The 16,262-nt window shown below is 29.9% G+C and overlaps 1 protein-coding gene across 2 annotated transcripts in view; it reads right to left on the minus strand.

The window, feature by feature from the left end:
* Positions 1 to 16,262, minus strand: part of LOC124362813 — a 650,255-nt gene that overhangs the window by 412,523 nt on the left and 221,470 nt on the right. The window lies entirely within an intron of this gene.

Raw genomic sequence — 16,262 nt, forward strand, 5'->3', positions numbered from 1 at the left:
TCATTAAGCTCTCCACTCTCTGAACTCACCAGTCCGTAAGTACTCAATTACTTATTCTAAAACAAATCTGTCTCATACTTCGTGTTCCTTTACATCTTATTTCTCCAGGATTCTCTCATCCTCGTAGTCACTCTCTACATTTATGGTGTTATGTTATCTTTGATGAATGAACGAAGGCCTTATAAGCTTTACGTCCAATGACTCTAATGGCAAAATGTTTATTTCTTGCAATAATATAATTTGTGCCTCTATAACACTTTCTTTGATTCATTACTCTGAGGTTTCCTACAAAAAACTATAAAACCATTTGGTTTTTCGCTAACATGAATCCATTTAATTAATACAAAAATATATTTCTACCAATATACGAGTATATCCGAGAATATTAATTTAATAGTAAATAGTGTCGTTATTTATCAAAACACTATATTATACCTTTTACATCAATAATCTTATTCACTTTTCTGAAAGACTCCAAGAAAAACTATGAACCATAGTAACATCAAGGCTGAATTAATTGCTACAGTGTTACAAACAATATAGACCTACTGATAAAAGTGATAATACTTACAGAGCACTTTAAAATTCATTACCTGAAACAAAATTTTTCGCATTAGGTATATATTTAGTTTTTATGATAAAACGTTATACATAGACAGTGTTGAACTGAAGATCTCATGGAGTTCTAAAAACAAAATTAATATGAAAGCATAATTTTCTTGTTCAGACCATGCTCTTTTAACATTTGAAAAACAAAACACCATTCTAATTATATGATGTTCTTTACTATTATGAAACATACAATTTACACTTATTTTGAAAAATAAAGTTGACCACTGATGTGGAAGATGAACATGCTAATCTTAGTATATAAGTGATTATCTAACAAAAGTAGACACGTAAACATCTGTCAATTAATTACAATAACTAAATATATCAATATTAACCGGATGTATGTTTAATAGTACAAAATTAATTATCGTAATATCGCTGATCAATGTGCGTACAAGGTTCTATTCGTCAACAGGACACTATTCGATCTATATATGTAATAAATTATTTGGGATTGCCGAAGGCTGAGCGTTCTAAGACGTTGGAATTTGGGTCTTAGTTGAGATAGCGCAGGTTCAAATCCTGTCTGTGCCGAAACAGTTTTTATCAGTACCATCAGCCTTGTACTGTATGGATACTCCCCTTTATTTTCTTTGATAAGATCCTTCCACACGCCAGTGCGCCATGACGACGGGCAGAATAAGGCTTAAAAATCTGCCTCTCTTTTTCTTAAAAAAAAAAATCCGGCTTTATACCCGCCAATACGCCCGTTCTATCCGATCGTGGATCGATACGTAGACAGCCCTTCATAACTATACTCCATCTCATTGGTACACTCAAATATATTCGTTGACAAGACCTTATTCAATCTATATACACGGATATATTCTTTAAAAATACACAATTCAAACCATAAATCAAGTCACATCCAGCTGTACACACCACTCTCAATATTTAAGATCTGACCAGACATGAACCGATACGTCTACAACAGTTTTCACTACATTACCTCTGATTGGTATAAACGAAATTATTGGTTGACAAAGCACTATCCATAAATGCGATCAAGTCTTATATTGTTGTATAAGTTTTTACCAATATGTCAGTTCTATCCGATGTGGATAGATACGTAAACACCATTCACAATTACAGAACCTCTGATTGATATACTCGTACACAGATATATTCGTTGATAAGACATTATTCAGTCTGTAAATGCGATTAAGTCATACCCAACTTTACACTTTACTTTCAATATATCAGTTATAACCAGACGTGGATCGATACTACAGCCGTAGATCAGTTGCTTTGATAGATTTACAAGGATCTATTCGTTGAAAAGACACTATTCGATTCATATATATAATCAAGTCATATCCTGCTTGTACCCGTTACTCTCAATATATCAGTTCTAACTGGGTATGAGCCGACAAGTAAACAACCGTTCGTCATCCCAACAATACCTCTGATTGGATCACAATGGGCTGGGAATTACTCTTCACTGCTTTTCACTACTCTATGCAATTTGCTGTGATGAGCTTTTAGTAGTTTTATAAACAATTTCGTCCTATTGACAACTGAATATTTATTTAAAAATTTTAATTGAATCCCAAATATTCATCCATACGAGCAGTTTAAACAGATTTGTGATTTAAAAATAACTCATATTTTACATTGCAAAGACACTTATTCATAGTTTTTCTTAGCGCTATTTTGTTTTCAGATAAGTGAATAAGATTATAGATGGATATGTACTTGCTTATGCAATATAATGCAAGCTTTTAAACTCTATTGTTGCCATAATTTTCAATAGATGAAGACTATACCTGGTACAAAGTTTTGATTTTTATACATATTTTGATTGAATTCGTAGACAGTCTTTACAAACAAAATTTAAATTTGCTACCAATTTACATTTGAGCAAATTATTTAACTCAACTGTTTCAATATAGACTAAAACACACATTTTTTATTATATCATGCAACTATGAAAGATGTGTTCCTAATTTTTTTTTTGTTATTTAGAATAATTACTCTTCATGCGTATACATTTGATACATCGCAATATTCCCAGATAACTGCCGTAGTTTTGAGAACTATACAACTTTAAGGGGATAATTATTGTAAAAACTGGCGTAGATATTAATATATTCAGATTAAAGTCCAGAGACAGTTTTTTAAAATAATATTGATTATTTAAAATGTTTGTATTGAGTAGTTTAGAACACAAATAAAAATTTCACTTTTCCTAAAATTGTCAAGCAATTTCTACTAACATTCATTCTTAATTATTTCTCTATTTCTCTAGTTGGTTCAAGATAATGGTCGTGAAGAGTTTCAGAGGTTTAGAGTTGATCATTTATAAGTCAATATGTTAGTAACATTATTTCGGATCAAAATGAAGAAAACGTTTTATGAAAATGAAATGTATATGCTTATTTGTGAATTAATGTTCCATCAGTATTAATATCATTAATAAACATCAAAATGCATCTTCAATTTGAAATTTCGAGATGATGGCTACACGTAAACTCAAAATATCTTCTGACTTATACCGAAGGGATATTCTATTAGGATTAATGAATTATTTCGCATTATAATACTGTGGGCTTATTATTATATGCTCCCTTTATTAATCAGTAAACCAAAAATATTTAAAAATCTCCTCCTTATATTTCACTTTTATTTTTAAATAAATAAACGAAGTTAGCTTTATGATAAATGTAGCTTATAAAATATGGAATCCATTGGTTAAACATCTAAAAATAGCACTCTATAGTTTTCCCTTTATTATTCATAAAAGACTATGACTTTCCTTGTAAGTATATGGTTATTTAAATTCACAATCTATTAAAATATCTATCAGAAAATATTTATATCGATTTTTAAATTAGGATAATTAGAATATCCCCTGACCGTGTTGTGAGCCAGCACGAGCTTCCTATATTGTAGGGTGATAGAGAAATATAATAGTTTTCATATCATAACTGTAAGTTGTAATTTTATATCCTATTTCTTCCAAATTCTATGATATGCTTGTCAGTATAAAGAAACATAAAAACTCATTTTATAACCAAAATGAGAACATTAATTTGTTTTGTTTAATGTCACTAAACCTGAGTTTACAATGACAAATCTTTAATTTTCTAAACTATGTTTTGAGTTTTTTTATAAAATAATGTTTTCTCAAATCTTGAACATATTTAACATTTTTCAGATTATACAATAAAAATGGAGTTAATATTTTATACCTTTATAGTTTATCCATGTAATAACTTTATAACTGTAATTTTAAACGTCTAATATCAAATCTTTCCGTAATATAAGCTTCCAAAATAAAACTATATACCCGTAAATATGTTATATAAATAAATATTATCCCGTAAATAGGAGTAATAAACCGGACCCCAACGAGAGAAAATCTTTTATAATTATTAATTAAATATTGAGTAATATTACATTTTAGGAAGTAAAATACAATATATATATATATACTAGCTGTTTCCCGCGGCTTCGCACGCTTTTCGTAAGTTTTGCCCGCGTATGAGCATTTCTGGTTGAAGTAAATTATATTTCCAACCCCGATGTAGATTTTACCTTGATGTCACGATCAAGAAAATATGTCAAAAATGTATTGTACATGCATAATGTATTTTATTACAAAGTGGTCTACCACTCAACCTTTAAGTTCAACCAAAAATTTAGTTTAGACAATTATACATCATAACTTAGCGCCTTCAAATAGTGTTTCACTGTTTAATATACGTATCTATCTCGTAATTGCAGGTTATAATGTGCAGGCGCTTTGAAAACTTTTCTTCATTTTATTCGTTTATATTCACGACATAAGCGAATAATTCAGATAATAACTATCCTATCTTCTAAGTTAGACTAAATTACGGATACATGTGAAATTTGATTGATATTGGTTCAGTCGTTTTGGAGTTTATTGGCAACATATATCGTGACTCAAGATTTTTATATATATAAGATATATATATATATATATATATATAATTTAATTTGAATAAACATTGAAACGCAAAAAATACTTGCTCCGCGTGGACTCGATCCCGGTGCTCTCAATTGCCAGGTGAATGTGCTACCACTACACCACAGAGCCCTTACCTTTTACTATTCAATTATTTTGTATTTGGCCATATCTGTCACATATGTGTTTAAATAACCAAACTAACATATGATCGGAAGATCAAATACCTGTCGAACGACTTCTGTTTACATTCATTAAATTTGTATAAATGGTATTTGTATATATATATATATATATAATATTCCTTGATATCACTAATATTACAATAAAATCGCTAACATTTTTATTCGACTTTAGCGTAGTTAGTACAAGGTATATTGTGTACATTTCAAATAACATTCCTATACAATATAGGAGTGAACCACACTCGCGTAATCGGCTTGGCTGTAGGTGCAAGAAAAATGTTTAGTTTATACCTGTATTCTTATGTCACACGTTAAAATATTATATGATGTACGAATTGTCATTAGCACAATATAAATCTGTTTATTTTTTAATTGTTCGTTCCTATCATGGTTATTCATCAGAAAATTATAAATAATTTCACTAATAGTCAACCAAATCGTATGGTGTGGCATTCACCACCATCGACGTCTCAAAAATGTATAGGTCAGATATTATTCGAGATATGGTATAGCTAAATGGAAGACCATTTTTTGATAGGAAGACTTCGCTAACTCTTAGCCAATTATACGTTAGAAACAAAATCACTGTTGAAATGAATGAGGATTTTAAAATTATATTAAATCATGTTCTACGGATCAGCATCCAGTGTCTATGTTTAAGTGTATATGTACGTAGTTAAAATAGGGTTTTAATAATTAATAATAAATAGTTTTGTAATAAGAATTCAATAAAGAGTTTGTGGTCACCCAAAGTTTTCTTAAAACTTTATTTTAAGCACAAAATGTTTATATATATATATATATTCATAGAGTACATCATCCATTATACATTTCCTCCTTTTAATCAAACCAATCACAGAGTATGCATGCTGAAACATATATATTACAACAAAGATCCTTTCCTGTATTACAACTCTATTATTCCAGCCAACTACATTCTACGGTTCATTACTCTCACTGAGCTCAATCATTACCCTTTGATGTTTTCTCCACGGAAAGACATGTGAGGCAGTAAACAAGCGGGAGGTAAGGCCGAGGTTGGGAAGGGGTTGTTTACACCTTATTATTGTATGACCTACTTCCTGCTCAAGTCCGTCCACTAATTTTCATTGTCCACAGTCCACTCTTACTTTTAACGTCACCAACGCGACGACAGGATCGAAGATTTATTGTTTGTTTCTTCCTGCTGACGAAGAAACTTTATATTAAGTTTGTTAAACTTTTTCAAACATCGAACTTTTTGAGCTGTTTCTGTTTAAGAGGAAAGTTGAAACCCAATTTCAGCTGTGACTAAGTCATGAGCTGATCAGTTCATTTTAAACATAATTTTAAAGGCATTATAGTAAAATAAATAATACGATATTCTTGTGATAAATTAAAGGAACATTTTTTAAACCTTCATAAACGTGGAATACTGGCTGTTTCCAAAAATATCCATCATTTAAGTTGTAATAATTAATTTTTAATTTTTTTTGTTGTATAAAAGTAATCGCAGATAAGTATTAATGTCCATATTATGCTTATGCTTGAAATATGAGAGTATATTTCTAAAAGAATTACTGACAATAATTTCGATGTTACCCGATAAAAATTGATTTAATTTTAAAAATCGTTTGGTAGGTAATTAGTATCGCCATTATATGATTATTTGATTATTAAAAACACAGTACCTGGTAGGCATATAAGTCGGGTTTGAATGCGAAAAACGAGCACTTTTTGTTCACAAGACATTAAGATGATTATTTAACTCAGGACCAGAAACTGAGAAAACATCCTGAGAACTCCGAATTAGACTAAACCTGCCGATTAAGCAATATGTCATCATTTGCGGTGAGTGATTTCCCGCTTGTTGACATCCATGTAGTGATATCGGTTATTTTGCTATACCCAGTGTAGGTTCAACTAAACAGTATAATTCCTCTAGGATCAGAGTATTCTGGGCTATGATGCTCTAGTAAGCTATACTTACATACGTAGATTAATTGAATGTATAAAGAAAAAATAAGTATATATAAATAGATAAAATAACTTAAGGAAATTTGATAAAAAATAAGAAAACAGTAATTAATGTATGTATGAGAGTAAGCAAAGCCTATCCCACGCTGAGACGTATGTCCTATCCATCCACAAAATATCTCTTAAATAAACAGACTTATTTATCAACTTCAAATTTGTCATGTGTATAAAATGAAAATGTTTATATAAGCCACATCGAGTTTGATGCATGGGACACGGAATTTGTCTGAGCGTTATCTAACATTTTTACAACGGTCTCGAGTAACCATGATGGAACAGAAAAAGAGCAGTAAAAACATACAACAGTCTAACTTATTAAATAGAAAATTTAGTCATATTAGATGAAAAGATTCTTCTTCTAAATAGATAAAAATTAAAATTGTTTAAATATTCTAATTTAAAAATCTTCGGTCTTTTAACAGAAACAAAATTGAAAATTCAGTTATTTGTATATATTATACAATAAAATTATATCAAATACGATATAAATTTAAACTAAAACGCCAGTAGACATAAAAACTAAAAAATCAATTAAATTATTGAAGTAATACGTTAATTATAAAACTCGTATACAGTTTAAACTTCTTTTTAATTATATATGTTATTATCAAACAGTTTAGTTTCATTAATCTTTATCATACATGCATGGTTAGTTTAGAGGTTTTTACACATTTTTTAATCTAATCTGCTTTGCCAAGAAAATATATATTTGTAATAAACGTTATAAACACAAAACATACAAAATAGTTTTACTTTAATACAGAATTTCAAAACGTTACTTATAGAACAAAATGTTATCTAATCTAGACTACAGCTAATGATATCGAAAATATCGTTTTCAAAGTACAGTAAGTTTTGGCATATGGATTTATCGCTATGGAGGCTTATTGACTAAGTTCCATTTAAGATATTACGGAGCGGAACCTAACCTCAGTTAACTTGATTTAGTGATGTAATTTTCAAACTCCAACGTTTGAATTCAAGTAAGTTGCTGTCATAAATGAATGTAAGGAAGTTCACTTCCTCTCCAGATATTTTACTTCCGTAGGCAGTCTAACATGTTTTTCTAATTTTTTGTATAGAAGTATCTTCTATTGTTCATTTATTTTCTCTCGTACTAACTCATAATATCTCACCATTTAATAGAAATATGTTTCAACACTAAATTATAGTTAAAAACATTTATTGAACAACTAAATTAATTTCTTTAATTAACATTTAATACTACGTTATTCAATTTAGATATCTGGAAAGATCTCTCGTGTATAAATTCATTATGGTATATCATTAAAACGAATACCATCGTCAAACTTATTATTATTATTGAAATTTTTTAAGGTTTAAAAATACGACATTGCATAATTTTATACGTTTGTCCTTGTTAAATCAACTTAAAAAAAGCTTAACAGGTCCGTAAGTCACTAGACACTAAACAGTTTGGCTAGTACAGTTATAACTAGTACAGTTGAGATGTTATATTGTGCTATACACTTTAAAGATTATAAGGTGTTACGGGTGGTTTTGTAAACATAAAATACTAAATAATTAAGTATACACGTTTAACAAAATAATTACTGTTACAATGCATGTTTGTCAAGAGGTTTATGGCTCACCTGGTATTTAAAACAGTTACTGAATCAGAATACCAGTTCTCTCCGGTCCTGTTGAGTGAACCTTTATGATTAATTTGCGATTAACTTTACTTGTCTTTTAATCTTGTTATGGACGAAGAACAAGATATCTACAATCTCATTTTAGCCGATTTGTCATAGCTTGGTTTTCGTATTCAAAACTAACGTATCTAAAATCTAATGCTTTGAAATTTGTAACAAACACCGAACCGAAAAGAGTGAAATTTTATGTAGTTTACTACTTTATACAATAACTCCTATATATATATATATATATATATATATATATATATATATATATATATATATATATATATATATACGTTAAATTGTATAAATGGCAATAGCCTTATTTAATTTCAATATACATTGAATCACAAAGAGTACTTGCTCCGCCGGGAGTCAAACCCGGATCTCTCACTTGCCGGGTGAATGTGCTACCATTACACAACAGTGCGCTTACTTTTCCGATTCAATTATTTTGTATTTGGCCGTATCTGTCACATATGCGTTTAAATAAGCAAACTAACATATGATCAGAAGACCAAACTCCTGTCAAACGACTTTTATTTACGTTAAATTGTATAAATGGCAATAGCCTTATTTAATTTCAATATACATTGAATCACACACACACACACACACACACACACACACACACACACACACACACACACACACACACACACACACACACACACACACACACACACACATATATATATATATATATATATATCTAGGTTTTGCACATGAAATAGACCCATTAATATCGAGAAAATACATTCTGTTACTTCAAAATCAACAAATATATATGTCAGTACGTAATGAACATTTTAACTTGCATGGTTTCAAGGGCAAAAGTAAAGTCTAATTGAATACATAAGATTTTTTCGTTGTATACATAAATATATAGATTTTTAAAATGTGTGTTTTAACTCATAAACATATATCTATATATTCAAAATGACTTGCTACGAAATTTGATTGTCAGAACGTTTAGTTAATATCTGTCACTCTCTCAGAGTGATGAATAAATATTTCTGTCACCGTGTTTCTCCGTGTGTATACACCATCAATTTTAAATTAGTTAACTTATAAAGTCAAAAGTAGTTGTTAATGCAACCATATCTGCAACCTCTGTTGTAGGGTGAAAGCCAACTTTCCACACTGTCCAAACTCTGGTGTGCGCTTAACCTGGTATTAATGTATACCCCCAAACCCTCATTTAGGTATAACATTGAGGGGCCAACTAATTATTATTTTGTACAATTTAAAGTGTAAACTCAAAACCAATTTTACTGGGTATTATTTGTCTTCTATTTTTATTTTAATCTCGTCTTGTATCCATAAAGTTTATTGAATAAGGTTTAATAAAAACTGTTATATTTATTTTTTCTGAAATGAAAAAATCTATGAGTACAATAAATTTAATTTAATTAGAGAGCAGTTTAATAGTTTTAACTGAATAAGGTCAACAATTTATGAATTCTATTTAATATTCTATCTCGATTCAGTAGTATAGTATTTTATACTCACAAGGTTAGTTACATAGTATTTCCCCAATAATAATACTGAAGATCTAGTAGAGAACAGTTTTGAGACAAAGTTCTCAGTCAAGGAATTGGTAATAATTCTCTGTCTCTATATATGAAATGAAAATTTCGGTTTTTATCAATATTAATATCCCATTTAACTTAATTGAATGATTATTACATTATAAAACTATAATGAAAGCAATAGTTTTCGAACAGTTGCCCTGTAAAAGAAATATTAATACAAGATCCGTACAAGAAATCTGGAATCAGATCTATTTCTCAAATGGATAACTAGACACCCAACTAAAATCTAGGTTAAAATAAGCATATTATACTAGAACGTTGGACACATAATTTACTCCACATATATGATCTTAAAAACATGCGTTAACGAATTTTTGTGTGTTTAAATAGATTATTTAATCCGTTCTAATTTTATGAGTATTCGCTACAATTATTACGTGCCCAGTTTTTTTTTTAATTTTTCACTTGTTGAAATTTTCTTTTACATGTTGTAAGTTTTAAACGTGAAACTTTTTTGTTAACTAACTGAATCACTAGAGAATTCTGAAGTTTCCAACCCTGGGCCTGATAAACCTGTGAGGTATTCCTTATCTTGTTACTTTGTAGTCTTGATTGCATCGTCTCTCGACTAGCAACTCATAAAAAATTCTTGCTAAAATTTTGCTACAGCCTTTAGATATCATCAGTATAAAACACTATTACTAACTCTATAACCCCTGATGGAAGAAATTTTAGTTTCAGTGGACCTAATTTCAATCTTAGTTGATTGAAAATATAGTTCACTGATATGTATTTTAGTAAACAGAGAAACTAACTAAGCAGTTTTTCTAAATCTGTCATTTGTTTCATACTTTATTTTTCGTTGTTAGTTCATTTGTCAGAGTTGGCAAGCGGCATAATTTCGACTAATGGTTAACTTATTGGTTAGAACTAAATGTAACTAAATCTTGAACGAACCTCTTCAACGACCCGATTGTCATTTAAAGAAATACTTAACATTATTCTTTAGCTCTGTTTCAATAAGGAATAAAAATCCGTACGTTAAAATTTATATTATCAACTAACGATATTTATATACGATATTACTTGCAAAATGATCAATGGAAGTAAACAAAAAAATAAATGGTTATATCAAAATGAAATTCAGACTCTCGTCTTCAATAGTGATGAAAAGCAATGAAGCCATCATGAGGACGGAATAAGGTGACTCCACCGCAGCTCTCAATCTTCTCTCAATGACCTTTATACAATCACTGTTCTAACTTATTTCCAAGTGATTCAATTGTTTTCAGAAACTTATTTCCAATGAACTTATAGGTTTCAAATTCGTTATTTCAACATTAGTTCAAGAGATTTAGTAGTTTCAAACGTCTCTACATGTGGTAGAATGTATAATATTTAGTTACTTAATAATACTACTCTCTTAAAATAATTTTCACGTATTTTAAATCTTGTTTTAAAGAAGACATCGTTGTTTGTCATTTTCAGGACGTTCGACATCTTTAATTTGTGTCTAATTAATTAATGAATTGTTTTAAATGTGACCCATGTTATACGGTCCAAACGATGAATAATCCCTGAAGATATTTTATCGCTTCTTTCAGTTAAAATAGTCGAATAATTTTCCAGGCTAAGCTACTAAACTATCCAAGGAAGGTATTTAAATTAGTGAATCCGCCGTCTTCCTACAACTGGTACATTATATGTTGGTAGTCGCTCCAAAAGATTAGTTGTGTGTTGGTAATATATCTTGCATTACGAATGTAAAGGAAATGCAGTTTGATTGTACTGAAAAATATTCATTGAGAATGGAGGATGGAAAATGCATTGCATGGTTTGGAGTGATTACGTTTTTCTCTAAAATCTGAGGTAAATTCAATTTTCTGAAAATTCTTCCTCGGATAAATTATATAGAGCCTATGTGAATTCTAAAAAAACAAATATCTGATATATGCAAGCAGACGTAATTTCAAGGTCTAGTTGGGATCACAGGCAGAGAGTAGAACACTTGCTAGTTTAAAATAAATAAATTTTTCACGAAGAATTCTATCGTCAATTAATCAAAATAGATATGTGACACCTAATTAAAACTCCTAACAGAGTTGGCATTATATCTAACCTTATGAAGTTAATTCTATAAATATTAAGTATGGCTTTGATATTGCCGATGTTGTGCTCCTGATTTTCTTCTATCTCACCCAAATATTTTAATTCTTCACTAGTTAAATTAAGTTCTGAAAATGTTATTCCTTCAGATGATGATGATGAAGTTCGTATTATGCGGCTCAAATTGTGACCGCACTTGATACAGTAAAAGTTGAAAGTATCAGCGGTTATTGTCAAACATTCGTCGCATCTTAACAATTCTTTAGTGCAACTGGGACAGGTAGTTGTTTTATTCTGTGTTCTATCCACTTTTTGCAAAAGGGACAATGCATTGTAAAAGTTCTTCTTCTATAAAAACAAATCAATCAATCAATTTAAAGGAAAGTGACTATCACGTTACAAACGAATTCAGCTAATTATAAAAACAAAGCGATCTGACACTTCATCTGGCAGAAATTTAAAACTCCTTTTTAAAGACACCTTTATGTTTTTTTTTATTAATTATTGTAGCATTGTTCAACAGCTGCGGTGTAGAAGGCGCTGTATTCATTGAATTTTGAACAGGTCTAAGATGCCATAGCATGGCCTATACTGTTATGATGATGCCTTTATAAAGTTACCGGTTCTGCAACACATAATTAGGGTTTAAATTAATATGGTTTATGTTAAGAGGTAAGTGAAACGAAGTTCACCGGGTCAGCTAGTTATGTAATAAAACTCTAATATGTGTCAGCATTCTTGGCTCGACATTGTTGTTGTAGTCACAAAAGCGAAAAGGAATCAATTTGAAGTATAAGCTCTTAGAAAAGAAGGATTATAACACGCCTAAATCAAAATCGCGATGGTATTAGCCATTTATCGAGACAACTAATTACCAAGACAACGTGATCTCGTCGGAAGGACATCACCACAATTTATATCCGATTCAATCTGGCCAGTAAAACATAATCATAGGTAATTTTCTTCAATATTTACAAATTTACTTCATAACTTATTTAAAAACGTATAAATTGCATGAAACGGTTCATTTATATTACGAAAAAGTGTTACTTACTGATAAGGCGCGCGGGCAGATCATCGTTAGGCTGGCAATTCGGCACAAAAAGTTCAAGATATAAAGGATTACTACGGGTGCAAATCAGGTTATTATTCTGCCTAGTTTAGTTCAAAGAAACTCGGAGTAAATAATAATAAACCGTAACTAGTAACAGGGTAGAGAAAATACATATATTATTCATAATAAAATTAAAAAACGATGCAGCAAAGTTAAAATATCTTATGATTTACTTTAAAACTCCGTATGAAAATTCCAGACACATTATAAATTTATATTTTGTTATTCCATTTCCATTTATGTACAATGTCTTGCACAGAAAATGTAGTTTGGTATTTCCCAACATGGAAGGAAAACAACGGCTAAAATGAACGGACAGCGCTTCCTCCACCTCCGTCGTTGATCCCCTTCTCTAATATTAATGACCACACTCATTTCCTGCTAGATCCTTATTTCACCATCTTCTTTCTTATACATGTTTTATATTTTTCAAATGAATTTTTACATAATTTATAAACTTGTGCGTTTGAGGTGATGTGGAATTGTGTAAAGTTTTATATACTGGAAGAAAGACAAATTCTTTCTTTACAGTCTCTTTTTCACGATGAAGTAATTTTCAATGCATCACAGCATTTTTATACATGTTTTATAATAGTTTTAAGTTAATAAATAAAAACATTTTTGTGGAACTAATATGTGTTTCGACATTTGTTAAACAATAACACTAAAGTACTACGTGATTAAGAAAATACAAAAACTATAACAAGTTAAGCGTTAAACTAGCAAAATTCCAAAGTGACAACTAACCAACGTGAACGTCAATAGAACTCAAGCTTATAACTTTAAATTAAACGTAGCCAACATAACCAAAACCTGAACGTTGTTTTTGGTACACGTAACAGGTACATTTTACTCACATTACATTTATGCACAACGAACTTTTAGATACTGAAATCTTACAGGTATATCAACATGTTTGAGTTTTTATATTCATCTGTTAGTAAGTTTTATTTTGGATAGATCATTTCCATTTATGTTATATTTATGATAACAGTTCTTTTTTAAGCACAAAAAAACACATTTTATAATTCAGATAGTTTTATTTCCTGTATAATTAGGCTTAATTAGTAAGGTTATATATGGTGATATATACCATTGTGCTATAGTTTCTGGCATTTTCTGTGATCCAGCATAGGAACGGGCTTTCTCGAAAGTCTTCGGATCTTCTAACGCCCTTTAACAGTACAAAATCGAAAGAGGCCAAATTGACTCTTATTGGGATGAATGGCTATAGAAAATGCTCCCTCAATTAAAGTCATTGCTAAATTATTTTTACATGCCAGTCTGTATATACTGTCGTTGTGATCTACTTTTCTCCAAACAACCCGTGGCAATCAATCATAAATAAAAAATTGTATTATACACTGAATTTAGGCAAATTAAACTCCTAATTCAATTGGTTGCGATTATTAAATATGATTCTTTCGTGAAATATAAGTCGAAGTATAAAGAACGATCCTTAATATTCCAACGTATTAGTGCGATAGATTGGGCTAGTAAATAAATGTGTAGCCTCACACATATTGAATTAAAACAGTTCAAACCCACAACGAACCTTACAGTCAGAAAGGCACAGACTAAAACAAATCATGATACGGCAACTACAATTTCGGTTATAATTTATCCTATATTTTGGTATACTTTTAAATAGGATAATTTAAAATCATCAAAATCTAGTGTTCTAATTTGTATTTTAGTATTCTATAATAATAATTCCCATTTATAGATAATATCCAGGATCTAAAAATTCACACACATAAAAATTAGGACAAAAATATATTTTAGCTGTTTGTATTATAAGTGTTGCAATGATGAAAACTAGGGCACGTGTAAGCTCTGAGAGCTAGTACATTTTTGCGTATCTAATAAATATACAAGAAAATTCAATACTATGAATCTTTTTGAACTAAAGTTACCATGGTAGTGTACATTCGATGTAGATATGTGATAAAAAATGCCATCACTAGGTACAAAACGCTTGTGATATGTCAATTAAGATTCATTCAAAATTCAAAATAAATTTTTATTTATAGTAAAAAAACAAAACAGTAACACTTAATATACACAGGCGTTTCGCAAGGGGTTGGCATAATTGCAGAACATGGATGGATATACAAATCAAGCATATATGGTCATATAGAAATGTATCATACCTGCTTCATTTAATAAATATATGTGCTAATATACATACATTCGTGCGACTTCAAAGGTCACAATGGTTAATCCAAATAACTTCAGACTTAGTATTTGTGTTAAGTTAATCAAAGTAAATTAAGAAAAAATGAATAAAAAATATCTTTCCGTTTATTTTACATTTACAGGTTAGTAAAAATAAACATTAAAAACCGTTACGTCTAAAAAACAATGCGTAAATTAAGTTTTTGTTGTTTTAAATGTAGTAATACATTTACCGGTATCCTTTGTTTGAATTTGTTACTAACTAAATATTTCAGGCTATTTTAGTGGTTGGTGTTAAAAATTTCTTTCGGGTGCAATAGCTACATTTAGATGCAAGATAAAGTATTTTATTGAGTTGCTTTCGCATCATCAATATTAGCAGTCTACTTAAAGGAAACAAAGATCACATTTGTCCTATGACTGTTCCGAGCATATAACTTAATTCTATAACTTAATTTAAGATATTATCAAACAATTTTCTTTCAAATCTCATCCGGGCACGTGGTGATGGACTAGCTGTCAGATTTCATTAGGTTTGGATTTCAGTCTCATCCTGGAAGCCATTTGTTGTTTTGATTCATGGACGGTGTTTAATTTCCCGAGTAGAGATTAATTGATGGTGTGCGAGTTGCTTGTTTACAAATTGGAACGTGTTCTTGCTAGGTTTGTGTCAGCGTTTGTCGTTGAACAATGATTCAACTTGCACTGAAGAATTTCATATTTTTTCTTTAAGTGTACACTATATTATTTTAATATTAAACCATAGGTAAGTTTATAAACATACTATTTACTCTATACATATATACAAAAGATTTTATAATAATAAGAAAATTAGTTAGATGGTTCAAAAGAAAAGTTATGTATTATAAAAAGCATACGTTATGTAACAGACAATAAAATTGATTAAACATTTCTTGGTCTTAAATT

This window comes from Homalodisca vitripennis, chromosome 5 (assembly GCF_021130785.1).
Source record: "Homalodisca vitripennis isolate AUS2020 chromosome 5, UT_GWSS_2.1, whole genome shotgun sequence".
NCBI classification, from domain to species: domain Eukaryota; kingdom Metazoa; phylum Arthropoda; class Insecta; order Hemiptera; family Cicadellidae; genus Homalodisca; species Homalodisca vitripennis.